General features: G+C 52.2%; 1 pseudogene; it reads right to left on the minus strand.

The window, feature by feature from the left end:
* Positions 1-3,351: 3,351 nt before the first annotated feature.
* LOC136329729 (synaptonemal complex protein 3-like) overlaps positions 3,352-19,434 on the minus strand; it is a 44,199-nt pseudogene continuing 28,116 nt past the window's right edge.

Genomic DNA, 19,434 nt, shown 5'->3' on the forward strand with positions numbered 1-19,434 from the left:
ACATCACTGTCAAGGCTCCCTGTCCCCTTCAGGGTCAGACACGACTTCCTCTTTTCTTCCTCTCTGTACTAAGTGGGCCAAGTGGCAAAAAAAATAATAATAATTTAAAAAAAAAAAAAGATGTCTGTGTCCTACACTTGCTTATGTGAGTTCTTCATCCCCTGGCCTTGAGCAAGTGAGGTCACCTTTCTGAAATTCGGTGTTACCATGTTCGTACAATGGACCTAATAATCCGTGTCACCCCGGGAGTGTCACCACGAGGAATAACTGAGGCCAGAGGACAGCACATTGCATGTTACCCAACAAGGCCCGAATTGAAGGGGGCACTTCAGAAAAGGGCACTTTCAGACCAGAAATCTGTAACCACCAAAAGGCCCAAATCCCAACTTAGGAGTGGCTCTCACAGAGCAGGCCGCCTCCACCCTGCGGTCACCTTGAACAAAGTGACCGGCTGATGCTGAAATCCCGGAGGCCGCCACTGCCCTCAGAACAGGCCCACACTCTGTTTGCCTGTTGGCATCGTTGGTTTCAGGTTGCCTTTTTTCTTTAAAAAAAAATAATCATCGTTTTTGGCAAGGGATATTGCCCCAAATTTTTCACGTGATTTGGTTTTCTTTCTTTTCCTGACTTTTTTCTTTGATTGCATGGAGTTCAAACAATGGCGTCGTTTATGGGCCCAGGCGGCCGCCTGCCACCACGGGGCCCAAGCTGAGCTCTGCTGTTTAAGTCGCTGGCTGCTGTCACTCTGACCTGAAACCGCAGCTCTCCTTAGAGGTCGGGTCATGTGGCATCTGCAGGTTCCAGAACCTCGGAGTTGGCCTGCAGGCTCTGCAGGATTCTGATTTTTTATTTTAAACTCATCTGTCGTGATTCAGTGTCCAGTGCTACATTTTTCTCTCTCCTCCCAAAGCGTCTGTCCCCAAGGTCCTCAATATTAAGCTGCTTGGGTCTAACCCTCCCAATCCTTCTTTTCTTTTAATTGATTCTAGAGAGAGAAGAAAGGAGAGAGAACAAAAACATTGATTTGTTGTCCCACTTTTTCATGCACTCATTGGTTGACTTGTCTATACCCTGACCAGGGATCAAACCCACAGCCTTGGCATAGTTCTAACCAACTGAACTAACTGGGGAAGGCTAACCCTCCCAGCCTTGAATCTTCACTAGGGGAGACTCAGTCTGCTGCACTCAGGTGTGCACAGCACGTATAACACGGGCTGTCTGCCCTCCTGGGTTCCTAGAATCAGGACACTTCGTGTTAAGACAGTAATTTTGTTGAAGAGGCACATGAAACCCCAATAGTCATTAACACTAGAGCATGAATTGGCCCTTTAGGAGACCTGAAAGCCATTGTTAGTTGGAGAAGGTAGAGAAGATGAGATCTCTGGGACTTATAAACAGAACGAGATACCACACAGGGTGAGAAAGGGGTGGGGGCAGAGGATTGGCACGTGCTGAAAATGAACTTTACTCTTGTCATGAATTTGCCTTCCGGTGGGATCATGCCAAATCTTTGCTCCAAGAGGAGGTTGTCATCCAAGAGACCTCCCCATTGTCTATGAGACTCATTCTTTATTTACTGTGTTTAACAAATTTTACACAGAATATCTATGTGTTGGGGGTTGTTCAAAGCTCTTTACCAACATAAACTGATTTCATCTTTACAGCAACCTCTCTAGAGCAGTATGACTATGTAGTGTCTCCATCTTATTGATGAGGAAACCGGGGCAAATAAAAATTAAGCAATTTTCCAGACATTACATCGCTTCTGAGAGGCAGAGCTGGAATTAAACCCAAGCTGTCTGGCTCTGAAGTCCATGTTCTTAACCTCTACGCTGTAAAAGCAAAAGAAACACAAAGACATTGGTTTTATCCTTTTGGGACAGTAAATAAATAAATGCTTGTGATGAGCAAGTCATTTCAACATTGAACTTTAAAGGCATCAAGATGGTCAGAACTAGTCATCAAAGACTGACTTCTGCATTTAATGATGACATTCATTAATTCACATTTTGACTCATTCAGCAAGTGCTACCAACCACCCTCTCTGCCTCTGGCCACTGAGCAGATGATCATTAATAAGACCTTTACTGCTCAGAGCTGCCAGTCTGGACGGCAGTCAGGGAGTCAGCTGGTAGTTGCAGTATAGACAGCAGGTGACAGGTGGCATACGTGGGCCAGCTCATTGTGGGAATCCCAGGATGAGATGGGGCGGTTTTAGAGAAGTGACATCTAGACTGAGGCCTCACAAAAAAGTAGAAGTTGGCCAGATGACAAGGTAGGGCACAATGAACCAAGAAGTGGAAAGAGCACGTGCAAAGGCCCAGTGGTGACGGAGAGCTTGGCAGTTAGGAAAACAGAAAGTTGAGTGAGGCTGGTTGAAGGGTCAGGGGGAAAAGAAGATGAGGGTGGGAGCTGAAGGTGGACAGACAGCAGGGCCAGCTGCCACAGAGCTATGTGGACCCTGATGCAGAGTGGGGTTTACCCTGAGGTCAGAGGGAAGTGGCCCAGAAGAGGTTTGGAGAGGCTGTTACGCCAGGGAGGGCCGGGTAGAGATGTAAACAGGAGCAGATCTGGAGGCAGTGGTGGCTTGCACGGACTATAGGGTGCAAAGGACACACCTCCCCCCCCCCAAAGGGCCTCTAGATCTGTGGGCTGATTGAAGGAGACGGAGCCTGATTCCCTCCAGTGAAATGTAGCAGTTTGCCCCAGATGTCCAGGCCCACTTCTCCTTGAAACAACACAGGCTTGGCAGAGAAAAAAAATAATCCCTGTTGACAAAGGAAGCCAAACTGAGGGTCTTTAAAGTTACAGGCTAAAGATATTTGATTCTGGTTGACTTTCATTTCCCCTGGCCCCATCAGTGCCGAACAGAATGAAGACACATGAGGACACGTAACAGAAACTACATAGCTAATGCCTGTGGCTCGTCCCACCCCCACCAGGGCTGTGCTGAAACCTCGGCCTCTGCTTGCAGATTCAAGGAGGCCCTGGGTTGTCTCCCGTGCACAAGGCTGCGCTTCCTTTAATCCGGTGACATCCACTCACCTTCGCCTGGCCGCTCACCCCGTGCTTCCTGTCCCTTCCCTGCTGGTGCCGTCATTCATGAAGGCCACTCGCCCTGCTGCTATTTCCCATGCTCGTGGCTCCTGACCATGCCATCTGTCACCTGGGAACCCCTTTGGTGAGGCCACAACGCCGAGCAAAAGCGCCGTCTTAGATCCTTGGAAAACTCTGGGCACGGCTCCCTCATTCCCCAACAGATTTACTCTGAGTGTTTGCCAAATGCCAGGCTCCGGGGACACAAAGATGAATAAAAGCCAGTCCCTGCCCTTGAAGAGGAGGAAAGGACTCTTACACTGGGCTAGCCCACTTGGAGGCATCGTAAAGCCTGACATCCAACACGGGCACACAGGGAATGTCACCAGGTGATGGGGTGGGGGAGGCATCCAGGAAGAGAGCACATGCCAGGTTCAGTCTCAGCCTCTCCTGCCTTGAGGGCAGGTCTCCCCCTTCGATGCTGAAGACAGTGCTGGCATCCTGCTCCTCCTTGAGCTGAGAGACGGCAGCAAGGACAGCAAGAACAGCAGGAATTTACCATGTTCTAGACCAGCTCTAACAGCACTTTCTGCAATGACGCAGAAGTCCCATGTCTGTGTTGTCCAATATAGTAGCCACTGGCCCGTGTGACTACTGCGCACTGGAGGCACTGGCACTACGACCAGTACAATCGATGAACTGAGTTTCTTGTTTTAGTTCATGTCAATAGCCACATGTGACTCGTGGCCACTGTATTAGCACAGTACGCGATATTATGCTAAGTGCTTTATGGATAGTGTATGGATAGTAACAGCAATGAGAAAAGCACAATTAGCATCCACATTTGACAGATGTAGAAACTGAGGCCCAACGAGGGTAAAATCATTTGTCCAAGGCACTCCGTTAGTGAGTGTGGAGCCAAGATTCAAACCCCAGCAGACTGAGCCCAGAGAGCAGAAGTGGTCCCTTTGTCGTTCACTCTAGAGTCGCACAGTCACTGTACCCACGGTGGGTCAAGTACAAAGCTATGGATGGAGTTACAGACATACGTGAAATGGGGTCTCTGGCCTCGGGGAGCAGACAACACATAGAGTGAGACAGACAAACTGAGGAAGACTCAGCACCACATGACAACTGCTATATTCAAGGTCAGGTCGCGGTGTTTGGGAGTCCTCATCTGGGGCCATTATCCAGCATATTGGAGGATGTTGGGGGAGTCCTCCTATGATGAGAAATGCCTGAGAGGCAGTCGCAGGCAGGGGGACTAAGTCACCTCTCTGCCATGCAGCTCATGGGACACTAAACAACTTGAAACCTCCCTGACATGCCCTCAACTGTCCAACTTGACCATCGGCAAACCATTCAGACTGCGGCTTCCGGAACTTTCCAAGATTTGCACCATGAGAGCCTAACCTAACACTCAGCTCATAACAGGCCTTCAGCAGAGCTGTGGAGCTTTAGTATCAGCTAGAGACCACAGTTCAAGTCCCAGCTCCACCACGCAATGGTCCTGTGACCTTAAGAAAGCTCTTTTAACCTTTCTGAGCCTCGGTTTCCCCATCTAAAAGATTGGGGAAATCATATTTACTTTCAGTGTTGCTATGAGGATTATAGGGATGTGGAGCAGGTGAAAGCCAATCCAATGGCCGCCCTTTGGGCGTCGACAGGCCGGATTACAGTACTTCTCGGGGCCACCACCACCCCCAGCCCTGATCACGAGGATGCTGCCCCCAGGAGCCTGCAGCACAGTGCCCCTCCACCCGGCTGCCCTCTTTGCCTGTTTCTGAGAAAACACGTCTTTCAGGTCCCTTTTTCGGTTCCTCCCCCCGTGTGTGTGTCACAAACCTATGAGGCCGCAGAGGGTGCCCGTCGAGGGCCGGGCCTCCTAGAGCCTGCAGGCTGCATTCTGCAAGTTCTCCTTGCGTTTCCAGGAGCCCCTCTGCCCTTCTCAGTTCCCAGTTCCAGTGTGTGACGAGTGATTTCCTACCCCGACCTTATCCTCCACGGCGCCAAGCGGAAAGGGCTGTGAAATCATCATTTCCGCCCCAATGTGCGAGGGCAGGTGTGCAATGAGGCTGCGCTGGCAGCCGGGCAATCGAGAGCCATCCACACGCCAGGCACCGTTCAGGTTGTGACGTCAGTGTTCAATCTACTTAATCTTCACAGCAACCCTATCGGGCAAGTACGATTGCCCCCGTTTTCCTCCAAGAGAACACTGGGCTTCCAAGAGGTTGAGTAACCTGCCCAGGGCCACCCAGATAGCAAGGAGCAATGCTGAGATGCTGGTGGTCCAGCTCCCAAGGCCCATGCTTATAAGCTGTATTCCCTCTGGTGCTGGACCGCAGGGTCAGCCTCCTCCTAACCATCCACAGACTCCCCAGCCCAGCCAGGGTAAAGTCCAACCTCCCCAGAGGGGCCTGTCTGATCCAGCCCAGCCCTGCTCTCTAGCATCCTATGTCATTCTTCTCCTGGAATTTCATGTGTGCCTCTGTGCCTTTGCATATGTTGATCCTTCTATCTGAGATGCTTTTCCCTCCATTCTCAGATTGGTAGGCATCTTCTCTGTGACATCATCCTGGACTTCCTGGGTCTGCATGGTCTATCTGTCTCATCACTGCAGGGGCTCCCATTGGGCGAGCATGAGCTCCTTGTATATATGTCTCCTCATGAGATTAGAAGCTTTTTGAGGGCAGGCCTGGGGCTCACTCCTACAGCCCTGACCACACAGCAGGCTCAACACACATCCAAGATGACCTAAAATGACTCCTGTCCTACCTGAACTCCCTTCCTGTTTAGTTTAACTTGACCTCATGGGGACCAAGGTATCATAGCTGGGGACCCTGCCACTGGGTCAGCCAGGGATGCCACCCTGTACCAGGTTGCTGGTGCTGTCACAGCTCAGGACTACAGACTGGGTTACATAAACAAGTCTCACAATTCTGAAGGCTGGAAATCCAAGATCAAGGTATCAGCAGGCCGATTTCTTCTGAGACTTCTCTCCTTGGCTCGTAGTGTCTTTTGGTGTCTTCTTATGTTCATCCCTTTGTGTGTGTGGCCGTGTCCTAACCTCCCCTTCTTATAAAAACACCAGGTAGATTGGATGATGGCCTACCCCCAGGACCTCATTTATCTTTAAATACCTCTGCAAAGACCCTGTCTCCAAATACAGCCACATTCTGAGATATGGGGGGGGGGGCTAAGACTTCAAACGCATGAATTGGGGGGGGGGCACAATTCAGGCCATAACACACCCCAAACCCCCTCCTTCCTTTTGCTCCCCAGGGGAACCTAAATGTAGTTAGAATCATTAAAGATCAGGCTAAGAGGGGTCATATGAGCATCCAGCCCAGCCTTTGCATTTCACAAATGGAGAAACTGAGGCCCGTAGATGAGAAATAGATCGTCACCAAAATCACCCAGCAAATTAAGTCACAGTTCCCAACTGCTAGTCCAAGGTTCTTCCTGTGGTCACCTCCCGCACCCCCATCCATTAGGGAACATCATCTTTGCTATTCTGAGCACCCACCCTCCTCCCTCCCCAAGGCAGCGCAGAAGGGAGGCTGGTGGAGCCAGGAGCAGATCTCCTGCCAGGATGTCTCCCCCTCTCTCTGCTCAGTGAGGGCAGGACCGACACCCATGCTCACCCAAAGCCCAGGCCTCGAGAGCTGTTCCCAGCCACCTGCAGGGTTCCTGCAAGCTGCCTTGTCACCAGATCTCAGTCTTGGAGTTCCCAGGAGAAGTAGATTGAAATACCGAGCATTTAACCATGGCTTTTCCAGTCCAGAGTGTCAATAAGAAAGGATCCCCTCGCTCTGCCCATGCTCTGCCTCGGTTGGTCAAAGGCCTCCCAGGAGCCGAGAGTCCTGGGAACCTGAGGAGCAACCCTCGCATCCCCTGGCCCATCGCCCCCACAGTCCAGGCCTCTCCAGAACCCCCCTCGTTCTGTCCACACTGCCCGAACTCAGAGCTCTTCTGCGGCTCCCCAAGCCTGCAGATGGAAATGCGTCTTCCTCAGCACAACAGCCAAAGCCGTTGCTGTTCTAGACGGAAGCGCACAGAAAGAAAGAGGAAAGAGGAAAGAAAGCCAGCTAGTTAGATGATTCAAGTGTAGTGTGAAACGAGAACGAGACCCTGGACAAGGGGCAGCTCCAGCTAAACTTGGGGGCGGGGGGAGGAAAGGGAGGGCTTCTCAGAAGAGGGGACATGTGAGCAGAACGGTGTAAAGCACCTGAGCCTTTGCCACAGGGGAAGGTGAGGGGTGTTCCGGTCTGTGAGAAGCCACCAGAGCGTGAAACTGCTGATGGCATGTCGCAGCTGGAGCAAAAGGGCCCATGGGGCCAAGAGGTGAGGGGCACGGGGGTGCGAGGGAGAATGTGGCCAGAGCCTGCGGGGCCACGTGGGCAAGGGCAGGGAATGGTATCATCATCCAGGGGGGTCACAGGCTCGAGAGATGGACTGGGGGAAGGGCAGGAAGGGCATAAGTAGAGCTCCATGTCAGAACGCTGTGGGCTCCCCCAGCAGCAGAGCCTGAGATGAGAACAGAAAGGGAGGGGGCTTCCTTGTGAGATGACCCCAGGAAACAGCAGGGACAGAGCAAGCTGAGTGAGCTGGGGGTTGGGGGAAAGACAACAAGGGGTGTGCTGTTGAGCTGGTCACCACTGTGGGCAGCCAGACCGCAGTCTTGCTGGGGGACCCTTTAAGTCACTATTAAGGAACTTCATGTGGTCACCACCGGTCAGTCCCCATAGCCTGAGGGTTTCATTCAGGACATGTTAACTGTAGCCCTTCCCATCGCTCCTCCAGATTGTGCCTGGGCAGGGACTTCACGTCTGCTATGGCCTTGCAGGTTTAAAATAGGACACTCGCAGCGTGCGTGAAACTGTCCAAAACCAGGCAGTCCGAGGGAGGTGTGTGGGGCACAAAAACATCTGCGACAATCCCCCTGGGTCCAAGGTGCAGTGATGAGAATTGTGTTCCATTACAAATAAAAGAAAAACAAAAATAATAGTGACTTCCTCAAGTCAGACTAGTTTCACCATTGCATTGAAGAAGTCCAGGAATAGTGATTTATGGCTTCACTTTGTCAAAGACATTCTCTACTGGGCAAATGGACCAAGGTGACTGTTGCAGCTTCAGCCATCATATTCATGGTCCAGGGGGCAGAACAGAGCAGCAGAAAGAAGTGTGCACCCCCTTCATTGTAAGAAAACTTTCCAACACTTCCATGTGACACTTCCGCTGACCACTTCTTGGCCAGAACTTAGGCATGTGGTCATTAGCCACAAGAGAGACGGACAAATTGTCATTTAGATCCCTGGCTATGTACCTAATTTAAAAATGGGATTCTTTAACTGAGAGGGAAAAGAGAATGGACCTTAAGAGGCAACTAGCAGCTCCTGCAACAAAGATGGGAACCAGGAAGTTAATTAGGAAGCAAATTCCGCAATCCGGGAAGAGGTGAGAAGGACCAAAGCAAAGGGAAGGAGCGGATGGCGAAGGGCCGTGTCCCTCAGATATCTGGGTATGGATTTGGCAAGACTTGGTGAGGGAGGGGCAAGGAGGGGCAGATGCAGGAATGCCCCTCACACAGCCAGGAAATGTGAACGATCACCAGTTTGGAGGAAGGCCATGGCTCCCACTACAGACGTGCTGCGTTCGAGGACAGTCAGAGACACCCACTAAGAAGATAATTGGGGGTTCATGTGGTCAGGAAAGAAGTCTCAGCCCAAGAAAGCAATGTGGGGTGTCAGGAATTGGAACAGAGAAGAGTCCTGGTTGTGGGAGCGTAGGGGAAGGAAGCAGGGGGCTCAGACAGAGCAGCGGGCCAACACCAGTGTCACTGGCATGGGAGCTGACCTTTGTGAAGTTCATCTGAGGACAGGGCACGGTCAGGGGTATTTATGCCCCTGGTTGGCTGTATCCCTCTGTTGAAGCAGCTAACAGGAAGTTCCCTTTTATAGCTATGCTCTGGGTTTCAATAACCACTGGACCTTCAAGCCTAGGCTGATAGTGACTTTCAGAGATTATTTATGTTAAAGCAATGTGCTATTTCTTGTTGGATTCCCTTAATCCTTCACACTTTCACAAATGGTGCCTTCATTAAACTCTCCTTAATTTCAAAGATGAAAGATAGGTGATAGATAGGTAGGGAGTTAGATGGATAGATAGATGATAGATGATAGATAGATTAGATAGATAGATAGATAGATAGATAGATAGATAGATAGATAGATGATAGAATAAATAGATGACTGGGAGGATGGATGGATGGATGGATGGATGGATGGATGGATGATGGTGATGGATGGGTGGATGGATGGATGGATGATGGGTGGATGGATGGATGGAAGATATATAGGTAGCAGGGAAAGATGAGATCACGAGGGAAATTGAGAAGGGACAGTGAGGGGGAGAACTAGGAATCAGGGAGAAGTGAACTCAGTGTCGGATGTGACCCCTAATTAGTTAAAGGAAAGGCAGTGACGCATTTATTGAATCTGCCACAAGAAGGTCGCCGATGACCTCAGTGAGAGCAGTTCCATGTGGTGGGAGAAGCCAGATTGCCGTGGGTGGAGGTGCAGAAGCGAGTGGGAGATGAAGAAGTGGGGACCGCTGCTTTCTCCCTCGTCTCCACCTAAAAAGCCTGGCTCATATGTCACCTCCTCTGCAGACTTTCTCTGGGGCGCTTCTCTTCCTCTGTGTCCCCCGAGTACCCCGTCAGCCACCTGCCACAAACCAAGGCCGAGCTCCCAGAGCAGGGGCCACGCCCTGGATCTACTCGATGTCACAGAGAGAACGCTGGACTTGGAATCTGGAAACATGGGCTCAGACCCTGAAAAATCATTCAGCCCACCCTTTCCAGTTCCTGCAAAGGAAGCATCTCTTGTCTGACGTGGCCAGGGACAGGCACTGGGCCCTGTGCAGTGTACACTGTCCCACACTGTGGAAGGGGCCCCTCCAGCTGCCATCCAACTGGGGCCTCCTCATTGGTCAGCATCCAGGAAAGCTCCGCAGCCCACCCTGCTACTGCCCTCATCTGCTTCCTTAGCCGTGACAAGATGTAGGAGTACGTGATGGTGATGGACATCCTCTTTGTCCACCATCTCCATGACTGGCCAAGGCCAAAGGCAGTCGCTGGTACCTGTGGGTCCATCAAGAAGAAGATAGTGACAACTTTTACCTACAATATTTTACTGCCCCTTCTGGATTGAACCCTTGAAACCAGAGAACCAGGGACTTTTGTACCATTTTATATTCAGTCATATGTTGCATTTGACAACAAGGAAGACCTGCAGCATTAGAAGAGCTGGAGAGTTGTTTTAAAAGACAGATGGCCCCACCCCAGACCCCTGGGCTCAGAATTTCCCAGGGGGGTTCCAGGCATGTCTGTTCCTCAGAAGGGTGGTTCTGATGTGGAGCCAGAGCTGGGAATCACCAAATCTAAAATTAATCACAGGAAATGAAAACTGAGCGAGATCGCCGCGGTGCCAAGCAGTGTCGCTGTGGTTAACCTTGCCGCAGCCCGCCAGCAGGAGTTTTCTTGTCTCTACTCTATGATGAGGAAGGGGAATCTCTGAAGAGGTCAAGGGGCTTCCCGGGCCACCCAGCTATAAGGGCAGAACCAGGTTTGGAATCTGGGTCTTTCGCATTTCAACATCTAGCCTTGTCTGTTCTCCATTTGTACCCTTCTGGATGACAGTCCTGGGCGAACAGACCTCAAGGACATGGGATGAGTCCAACTCATGCCCAGTCTAGGAGCTGACACCCGGATAAGGGTGGCTAACACGTGAGCAGTTAACTCTAACCAAAGCTTCCTGAGGGTAAACTGAGGCTCCGAGGACTGTGAGAGGCCAGCAGCAGTGTGGTAGGGCACTGGGAGAAAAAAAGAAAGCTTCTGAGAAGAGGTGATGTTTCAGTGATAACGTGGCACAAATTGTGCTCTGCCATGCAACATGCCAAGCACTGTGCTTGGCCCAGGGGATAGACAGATGACCAGGACATGGTCCCTGCCCTCAGGGTACTGAAGTCTAGCGTTCTGCCTTCTCTGCACCTCCCCTGTCTCTGTTCCTTCTCCTCCTCCTCCTTCTCCTCCTTCCCCTCCTCCTCCTCCTCCTCCTCCCCCTTCTCCTCCTTCCCCTCCTCCTCCTCCTCCTCCTCCCCCTTCTCCTCCTTCCCCTCCTCCTCCTCATACTCCTCCTCCTTCTCCTCCTTCCCCTCCTCCTCCTCCCCCTCCTCCTCCTCTTCCTCCCCCTTCTCCTCCTTCCCCTCCTCCTCCTCATACTCCTCCTCCTTCTCCTCCTTCCCCTCCTCCTCCTCCTCCTCCTCCCCCTTCTCCTCCTTCCCCTCCTCCTCCTCATACTCCTCCTCCTTCTCCTCCTTCCCCTCCTCCTCCTCCTCCTCCTCCCCCTTCTCCTCCTTCCCCTCCTCCTCCTCATACTCCTCCCCCTTCTCCTCCTTCCCCTCCTCCTCCTCCTCCTCCTCCCCCTTCTCCTCCTTCCCCTCCTCCTCCTCATACTCCTCCTCCTTCTCCTCCTTCCCCTCCTCATACTCCTCCTCCTCATACTCCTCCTCCTTCTCCTCCTTCCCCTCCTCCTCCTCCTCCTCCTCCCCCTTCTCCTCCTTCCCCTCCTCCTCCTTCTCCTCCCCCTTCTCCTCCTTCCCCTCCTCCTCCTCATACTCCTCCCCCTTCTCCTCCTTCCCCTCCTCCTCCTCATACTCCTCCTCCTTCTCCTCCTTCCCCTCCTCCTCCTCCTCCCCCTTCTCCTCCTCCTCCTTCCCCTCCTCCTCCTCATACTCCTCCTCCTTCTCCTCCTTCTCCTCCTCCTCCTCCTCCTCCTCCCCCTTCTCTTTCTCCTCCTTCCCCTCCTCCTCCTCATACTCCCCCTCCTTCTCCTCCTCCTTCCCCTCCTTCCCCTCCTCCTTCCCCTCCTCCTCCTCCTTCTTCTTCCCCTTCTTCCCCTGCTCCCATCCCTCTGCTTCCTGCGGTGCCTTGGCACCCTCATAGTGAGCCAGGCTTCTTAGTCACCCAGAAAATGAGGTGCTCCAGGTCCCGCGCTCAGGGAGGAGAGATGCACATGGGCCCCACCCAGGCTTGGGGGGGGGGGGGACCGGGAGGCGCGCACCAGAGCGCAGAGTGAGTCATGGCATACAGACACCTGAGAAATGGGTGTAATAAGACTCGCTTCCCTGGGAAGCTGGGGAGAGAGATGAGATAGGAAGAGAAAGTGCTTTGAGCTCCTCAGAAGAAAGAGATCGTAAACAGAGCCGGGGTGTTATTACCACGGTCATTACCGCCTCAATTACAGGGACACGCATCTGACTGCGGGAGGAATCCTTAAGTGGTCCTGCAGCCCACACATGGTTGCATTTTTAATATAATTTCATTTTCATGATTAACAGCTAAGCCCATGAAATATTCCTCAAGTCATCCTGGCCTGTTGACCCCTTCAGACTGGGCGGGGTCTCCTCCCTCTCCTCCCTCTCGTCCCTCCCACGGGGCTAGGAGAGGCTCCAGCCCAGGGAAGAGAGCCTGACCCCCACCCCCGCCCCCGCCCCCGCCCCCGCCCCCGCCATGACAACCTAGCTCTCCAGCCCCGAGTCGTCCCGCACCGAGGTCTGCCAGCATCTCTTAGCCCCTGATCCTATTGTCCAAATGTCCTGTTTCCTTGGCCCTTCATATCTGGCCCTGCTTCCTGTCTCTGCCTACACCTGCCTTATCTATCCTTCAATCTAGGGCGAGGAGAATTGCGTGAACTCCGTCTGGGTGCCAGACACCGGGGAACAAAGCTGAGCCAGACAGTCTTTGCCTTCGAGCAGATAGATGAGTGCACCAGGCTGTTTCCCTCATTCATCCAGCTAGCTCTGCGCACTGCACCGCCACGTTCTTCTGGGCGCTGTGCTGAGTGCTCCGGGTGGGGAGGTGAATAGCACACAGGCCCACCCACAGGAAGCACATCTGTGAGGGGAGGCTGCCCCCAGCGATCAAAGGAAAACACACTAACACTAACGTGCGTTATAGTAAAGCAATGCTCCCCCAGTGCTGGGGAGAGAGAAGGAAGGATTCGGTCTGCCTTAGAGTCCAGCTGGCCAGGAGTGTGAGGTCAACCGCTGAGGAAGGTTCCCGGCGTCACCAAGACCTGAGCTGGGCCTCAGGCTGCTGGGGGAAGGAAAGGCATTGCCAGCAGAGGGAACAGTATGAGTGAAGTGTTGAGAAGAAAGAAACGGGTGTGCTCCAGGCATCGGGAGGCATCTGGGGAGATGGCAAGTTGGGAGGAGAGATAGAAATGAGGCTGGTAAGGAGTGTGGGGTGGGTGGCCAAGGGCTGTGTGGGCCGTGATGATAGTAACAGGCAGCCATGTTTACAGAGCGCCATGGGCCTGGGCGCGCTGAAGACACCCAGCTGCCCAGCTGGGAAGAGGACAAGCTGGCTCTTGATGCAAAAATAAGGGCGTTAAAAAAAATGGCGTTGATGGAGGGCTGGAGTGGGAGGTTTAGGCAGAGGTAAAGGGAGGATCAGGCTCCTTGGGATAACTGGGGGTCTACCCAGTTGGGCAGGGTAAAGAAGGGCACGGGCTACTGGCAGGGGGCTCTAGGGGAAAGGGGGTACAGTGGTGAGTGGAGGGCCTCAGGAAGCTGGCAGGGTTCGTGGGGACAGCTTGGCCTCCGGCTCGAGCACAGAGTGCAGTCACCAAGGGGCAGAGCTGGAATGAACCATACAGAATATCTCCGGTGAGCAGGACGTCCCCTTTCTGAATAATTCATCAAGCTGCCTCGTTTTTACCCCACATAACCTGCACCTTAATTCAAGTCAATAGCATCTCTTGCTTAGACTATTTACATGAAGTCCAAAATCCTTACCATGGCCCAGAAGGTTCTGTGCGGACTCTTCCTGGCTCATGCCCCCCCCCATCTCGTTCACTGTGCCCCACCCCCACCTCGCTCCCCCCCTCTGGACTTCCTACCCTCCGCCACCCAGGACTCCTTCAAGTGTCTTGCAAAAGCCAGGCTCTTTCTGTCCCCGGAACTTCACGCTTGAAACACTTCCTGTCATTCCTTCCATCCTCCTCCGTCCCGTTTCCAGGCTGATCCCTTGTCCTCCAGGGTCCAGGCTTCACTGCCCCTCGTCCCACCCACCCCCGCCTGTCCCTCACGCCCATGACACTCCGTTCTTGTGGGGCTCGCGCTCTCGTGATGTGTTCATTATCTGGCTTCCATACAGCTTTATAAACCAGACTCTTTCACAGCTCTGCTCCCCATGGCTGGAGAGTGCCTGGCTCAGAGCAAGGTCCGTGGGGTCTTTTTGGGGTGAATGAATGAGTTAACAAGAGGGACAAAATGAAGAAATGCACGCGTGCGCAGCCCTGAACTGGTCTTCAGCTGGCGCCATTCTTCCTGCCTGGAGCAGCCCTCGCTCTCCTCTCTCCCAAGCCCTGCTTCGTCTCACCTGCTCCAAGAAGCTTCCCTCTACTGGAAGGGGACACGATCTGGAACACAAGGGGACACTGCTCTCAACGGCCGCCGCAGGCTGTGTTGTCTGAACATCACGACACTCCAGCAAACCCACTACAGCCCGGGGTGACCCCTGCAGTGTGCCTGTAAACTTTGCCTCCTCGGCTAGAAGACAGCTTGTCAAGGCAACCCTGTCAGACACAAAAGGGGGCCCCATATGAGGGCAGTGAGGGGGTCACATACCTGAAAGTGAGCTCAGCCACCAGAAGGGGCTGAGTCACTGTAAAGAGTTTTGACCATGACCCAGCATCCTATAAATGCAGCCTAGCCTCCTCTCCTTCCCTGCCCTGAATGAACCCTCTCTGCCCTGCCCGTAAGAGTCTGAGTTAGGGGACACAGGAGAGGGAAACTGAGCTCCAGCCCTGGTGCCTGCGTGCTCAGGGTTTTCAGTCTAGTTACAACGTGAGACCTGATCATAAGTAATCACCAGGTAAGACTATCAGCCAAGCACCCCAGAGAACCCCGCCTTTGGAATTCCATTTCTTTATCGTTAAACAATCCCAAAGTCTGGCCCACGCCCTTGAGGCACCTGGGTGCTGGGCTCCCTTTCTCATTGGGTGGTGTTCTCTTTCACAGGGCCATGCCGACTCGGTCTCCTATTCCAGCTTCCCATTTCATCTTCTGCAGTGGGGTGTGTGTGTGCGTGTGTGTGCGTGTGTGTGTGTGTGTGTGTGTTACAGTGAGTTTGCCCCCAGGAAAAGCACATATTGCTAAAACCGTTCCTGGGCTGCCTGCACAACATGCTGTCCCCTAGGACAGCTATTGCTGGTGAATCGTTTAATGAGGCTTGGACTCAACAGCCTGCCTCCGGCAAACTCACCCAATTGGGCAACACGGCCAAATGGTCACGGAGAGTACTAGTGCCAGAACCCAGACTCCGAAGGCTCCGAGGGATCCCCAAGCACACCTATGAGGGCGTTTCGAGGCAAAGGGGTTTTGGAGATATATATATAGAGAGAGAGAGATTGCTGGTACCATAGGAAAATAGGTGAGTTGGGCAAGGTGACTCTCTTGGCACTTTTCTGGGATTGAGACACGGGAGTTGCCAGTTTCTCAAATTCTGCCACCCCACCTTCAGCTGCCTGGGTGATGAAATATTCTGAAGAGTTTGAATTTCCCACACTGATGAGCTGAGCTAAAGCCCAGTACCCTAGCCGACCCCCCGAGCGATCACTGAGGATGAGTCAGATGCCCGATGCCCCCCCAACAACACTCTACAGACTGGAGCACAGCGCCCTCCTTGAATGCCACCAGCCATCAGGAGGAGTTACCTCACTTATTAGCTGGCAAATGAGATGCCAGGTGGAAGCAAAGTGTTGAAACAAAAGTAGAGGCACCCCCACCCCCAGGCATGATGAAACACTTGGAAGAGGCCTTCGCAGGCATTTGGCACACGTAGGAGAGAGCAGGAGAGATGGGATCTGGGCTTGGGGACCCAGCTGCAAGGTCTTGACTTGAACTTGAGCATGCCACCCCTGCTGGCAGACAGGGAGAGGGCTGGTGGGAAGGGAATTTCAGGGGATTCGGGCAGCTGTATGGGAGAAACCTTGATCAAGGTAGAATTTAGCACGTAGGGTCAGCCTTTGGTACCTGAGAGAGAGAGAATCTTTGCTTTCTGGCTGGGTCTTCCCACCTGAGCCCAGTAGTCCTCATAATTCTCCAAGACTTAGTGACTTAAAAAAGCAGGAAGAGAGGGCTGGTCACCAAATGGAGAGAGAGAGGGAGAAAAAAAAAAAAGGAAGAGAGGAGGGAAGGGGAGAGGGAGAAAAGGAAACAAAAAGAATGACATCTTTGTGATAGTATCTGTAATATTACTGAACTGAAATAGAGATTCCAGCTGTTTGAAAAACTAATCACCAATCAATGGAATGTTGTATGCTAATTCATGTGCAATTATATATGTATCTGTGTTTGTGCACTCAAATGGTGTGTGTGAGTGCATGAGCGAGAACGTGTGCATTGCACCAGGGGTGAGTATGTATGCAGAATGGTGCACGTGAGTGTGGATGCATTTGTGTGTATGTACATTTGTGTGCATATTTGTGCATCTGTGTCTGTGCAGCATCCTGGGAAGAAACAACCCTGAAATCAGCCTCAGAAAAGGTGGGATCCGATCTTGATCAGCCACGTACCAGCTGTGTGACCTTGAGCAAGTCGTAACACCACGCTGGGTCTCAGTTTTCTCCTATGTTCTGGATCCTCGAGCAGCGATTTTTCAACCGGTGTGCCGCAAGAATTTTCAAAACATGCAGTACCTGATTATTTAGTCTAGGGCACTGACCTCTTTTCCCTTGGACTGTCAAATAAAAAATGACAACAGCCACACAATAATAGACGTCTGTTGTGAATGAATCAAAATTCTATCTATTTTTTGTGTGTGTCAGACTGGCAAGAAATATATTTTTTGATGTGCGGCAGAATTTTAGTAATTAGTGTGTGTGTCTCATGATGAAAAAGGTTGAAAATTGCTGTCCTGCTTGACCTGTGGTGATGCAGTGGATAAAGTGTCGACCTGGACTGCTGAGGTCACTGGTTCAAAATCCCGGGCTTGCCCGGTCAAGGCACAAATGAGAAGCAACTATGAGTTGATGATTCCTGCTCCCCCCACTTCCTCTCTTCTCCCTTTATCAATAAGTAAAATCTTTAAAAAAGAAAGAAAATTGCTGTCCTAGAGCAATGCGTAGCACATAATGATTGCTCAATAAATATTTATGAAATGAGTGATTGTTATTTGAGGAAAACACTGCCTTCTTCTTAGGGTTGAAGAGATGACAAAATGAGAATTATTTTTATGACTGGCACATAATAGAAACTCAATAATTGTTAGCTCTTTCTCTCCCTAATTTCTGTTTCCCACCCCCACCCCATCCCCTTCCCTCCACCCCACCTCCCCTTCAGCAAGAGGTCAATGTAGGAAATGGTGCATAAGGTCACATGCCCCCTGCAGCCCCCTTCCCCGGGCGGAGTGCTACGGACCATATTCCTGAGCCCATTGCCAGGGGTTCCCAGGTTCCCATGATGTTATACATTAGCCAGGCTTCTTCTTCCTGCTCTCAAAGACTGAAAGTAATTCATTTGCAAGAATTAAATGCAAGATTGAATTTTAATGACTCAGAAATCTGAGGTCAACTTTGCTGTCGGTAACCTTTGGGGCAGGAAGCCTGGTGAGTGAGCTGGTACCCTGACCTTTCCTCTGGTGGTATCTTTGTGGGTCGCAATTTTACAAGATAGGAATTATTACCCTCATTGAGCAGTTGAAGGAATGAGAGCTGGGAGAGGTCACGTCACCGACCCAAGGCCACACCATTCACTCCAGGACACCAGAGTAGCCTCCAAGTCCAACAAGTGATAGTCAGAAGCTGCAGAAAGGTAAAAAAAAAAAAAAAAAAAAAAAAAATCTCTTCACTTGGACAGACAGAAATGAGGTCTCTTAAATTCTGAATTCACAAACATCTCAAGATCTCCGACCAGCCAGCCCCGGCGGAGCACTGGCAGATAGAGCAGGGCTGTGTGGCAATCAGAAAACTGGTCAGGTGGGACTGGAACGGTGCCTCTGAGGCATTTCACAAACACGGGGAACAAACACGTTCCGTGTCGCAATCCGGCCACCGGGAGCTGCCGCGTTGGCTGTTTTCTGAGAACGGACTGCGGATAAGGAGATGGAGGGCCGGTGGGCAGCCCTCCTGGAGACCGGGTGGGCCCTGGGGAGACATGGCTCTTTCGGCCCCCCAGGCCCTCCCAGTCATGACGGCTCGACTGGCTCCTCCCAGGGTGCCAGGAGCGAGCCCAGATCCCTGAGAGAGGCACCCAAGGCCTCCGTGGTCCCGGGGGAGCCCGTTCTCAGGTCTTCGCCCACTGCCGCCTTGGGCAGACTCTGTGACCCAGGCAGCCAGCCTTCTGCCTGGATCCCAAACACACCGTGCCCTCCGCACCTCCACGCCCAGGAAGCAGGCTGTCCTCTGCCTCCCAAGAACGAGTCATCCCGGGATCCTAAACACAAAACTTAATCCGGACCAAATCTCTCTCGGCGTTTCACAATGCCCTCTGGGGTAATTTGTCCAGCGAGTGAGCGCTGCTCCAGAACTCAGAGCACAAACACGGCCACGTTCCGCTCCTTCTTCCCAATGACTCTCCTAAGCACGCGGCTACACGAAGAGCAGAAAGCCCCGCACCTCTCTGGAGGTCTCCTCCCTTCCCGGCAGACTCTCCCAAAGCCCCCGGGATGGGCCAAGGAAAAGCAGAATGAGTCCTCAAACACACCAGGTTCAGAGGACCTGGAGTGTGCTCAGCCTACGACTAACTGCCTTGGAGCCTCTCGGCCACAATCCTTACTGCCACAGACTGCCACTGCTAACGCGCGGGCGCACGCAGAACAAGCTGCCAGCTGTCACAGGGACGGCTGGGAGGGCTGGAGGAAGAGGTGAAGGGATAAAGCAAAGAAACAAAGAACCTCATAGACAGGAACAGTATGGGGATTACTACCACAGGGAGGGGAGGATGGTAGGGGGAGAGAGAAGAGGGCACAGAGGGTTAGATGGTGATGGACGGAGACGTGACTTGACATGGTGAACACACAGTACAATATACAGATGCTGTATTATAGGGTTGTACACCTGAAACCGATATAATTTTATTAACCAGTGTCACCCCAATCAATTCAATAACATGTTTTAAGACAGAAATAGGCCTAGGCAATTGCTTGGATACAGGCCAATGCCAAAACCAAGCCCCTGACCCACAGCCAGGCCCCCCTGCAGAGCTCTTAAAGTATCCTTTTCCTAAATCACTTCCTCGCACTCAGCTCTTTCCCAGGCTGTGAGAAAACACCCGGAACACGCTTCTTCAGAACTGATTCTCCTTTCTGACCTCACAAATCCTTCATTTCCTGCC

This window comes from Saccopteryx bilineata, chromosome 3, assembly GCF_036850765.1.
Source record: "Saccopteryx bilineata isolate mSacBil1 chromosome 3, mSacBil1_pri_phased_curated, whole genome shotgun sequence".
NCBI classification, from domain to species: Eukaryota; Metazoa; Chordata; class Mammalia; order Chiroptera; family Emballonuridae; genus Saccopteryx; species Saccopteryx bilineata.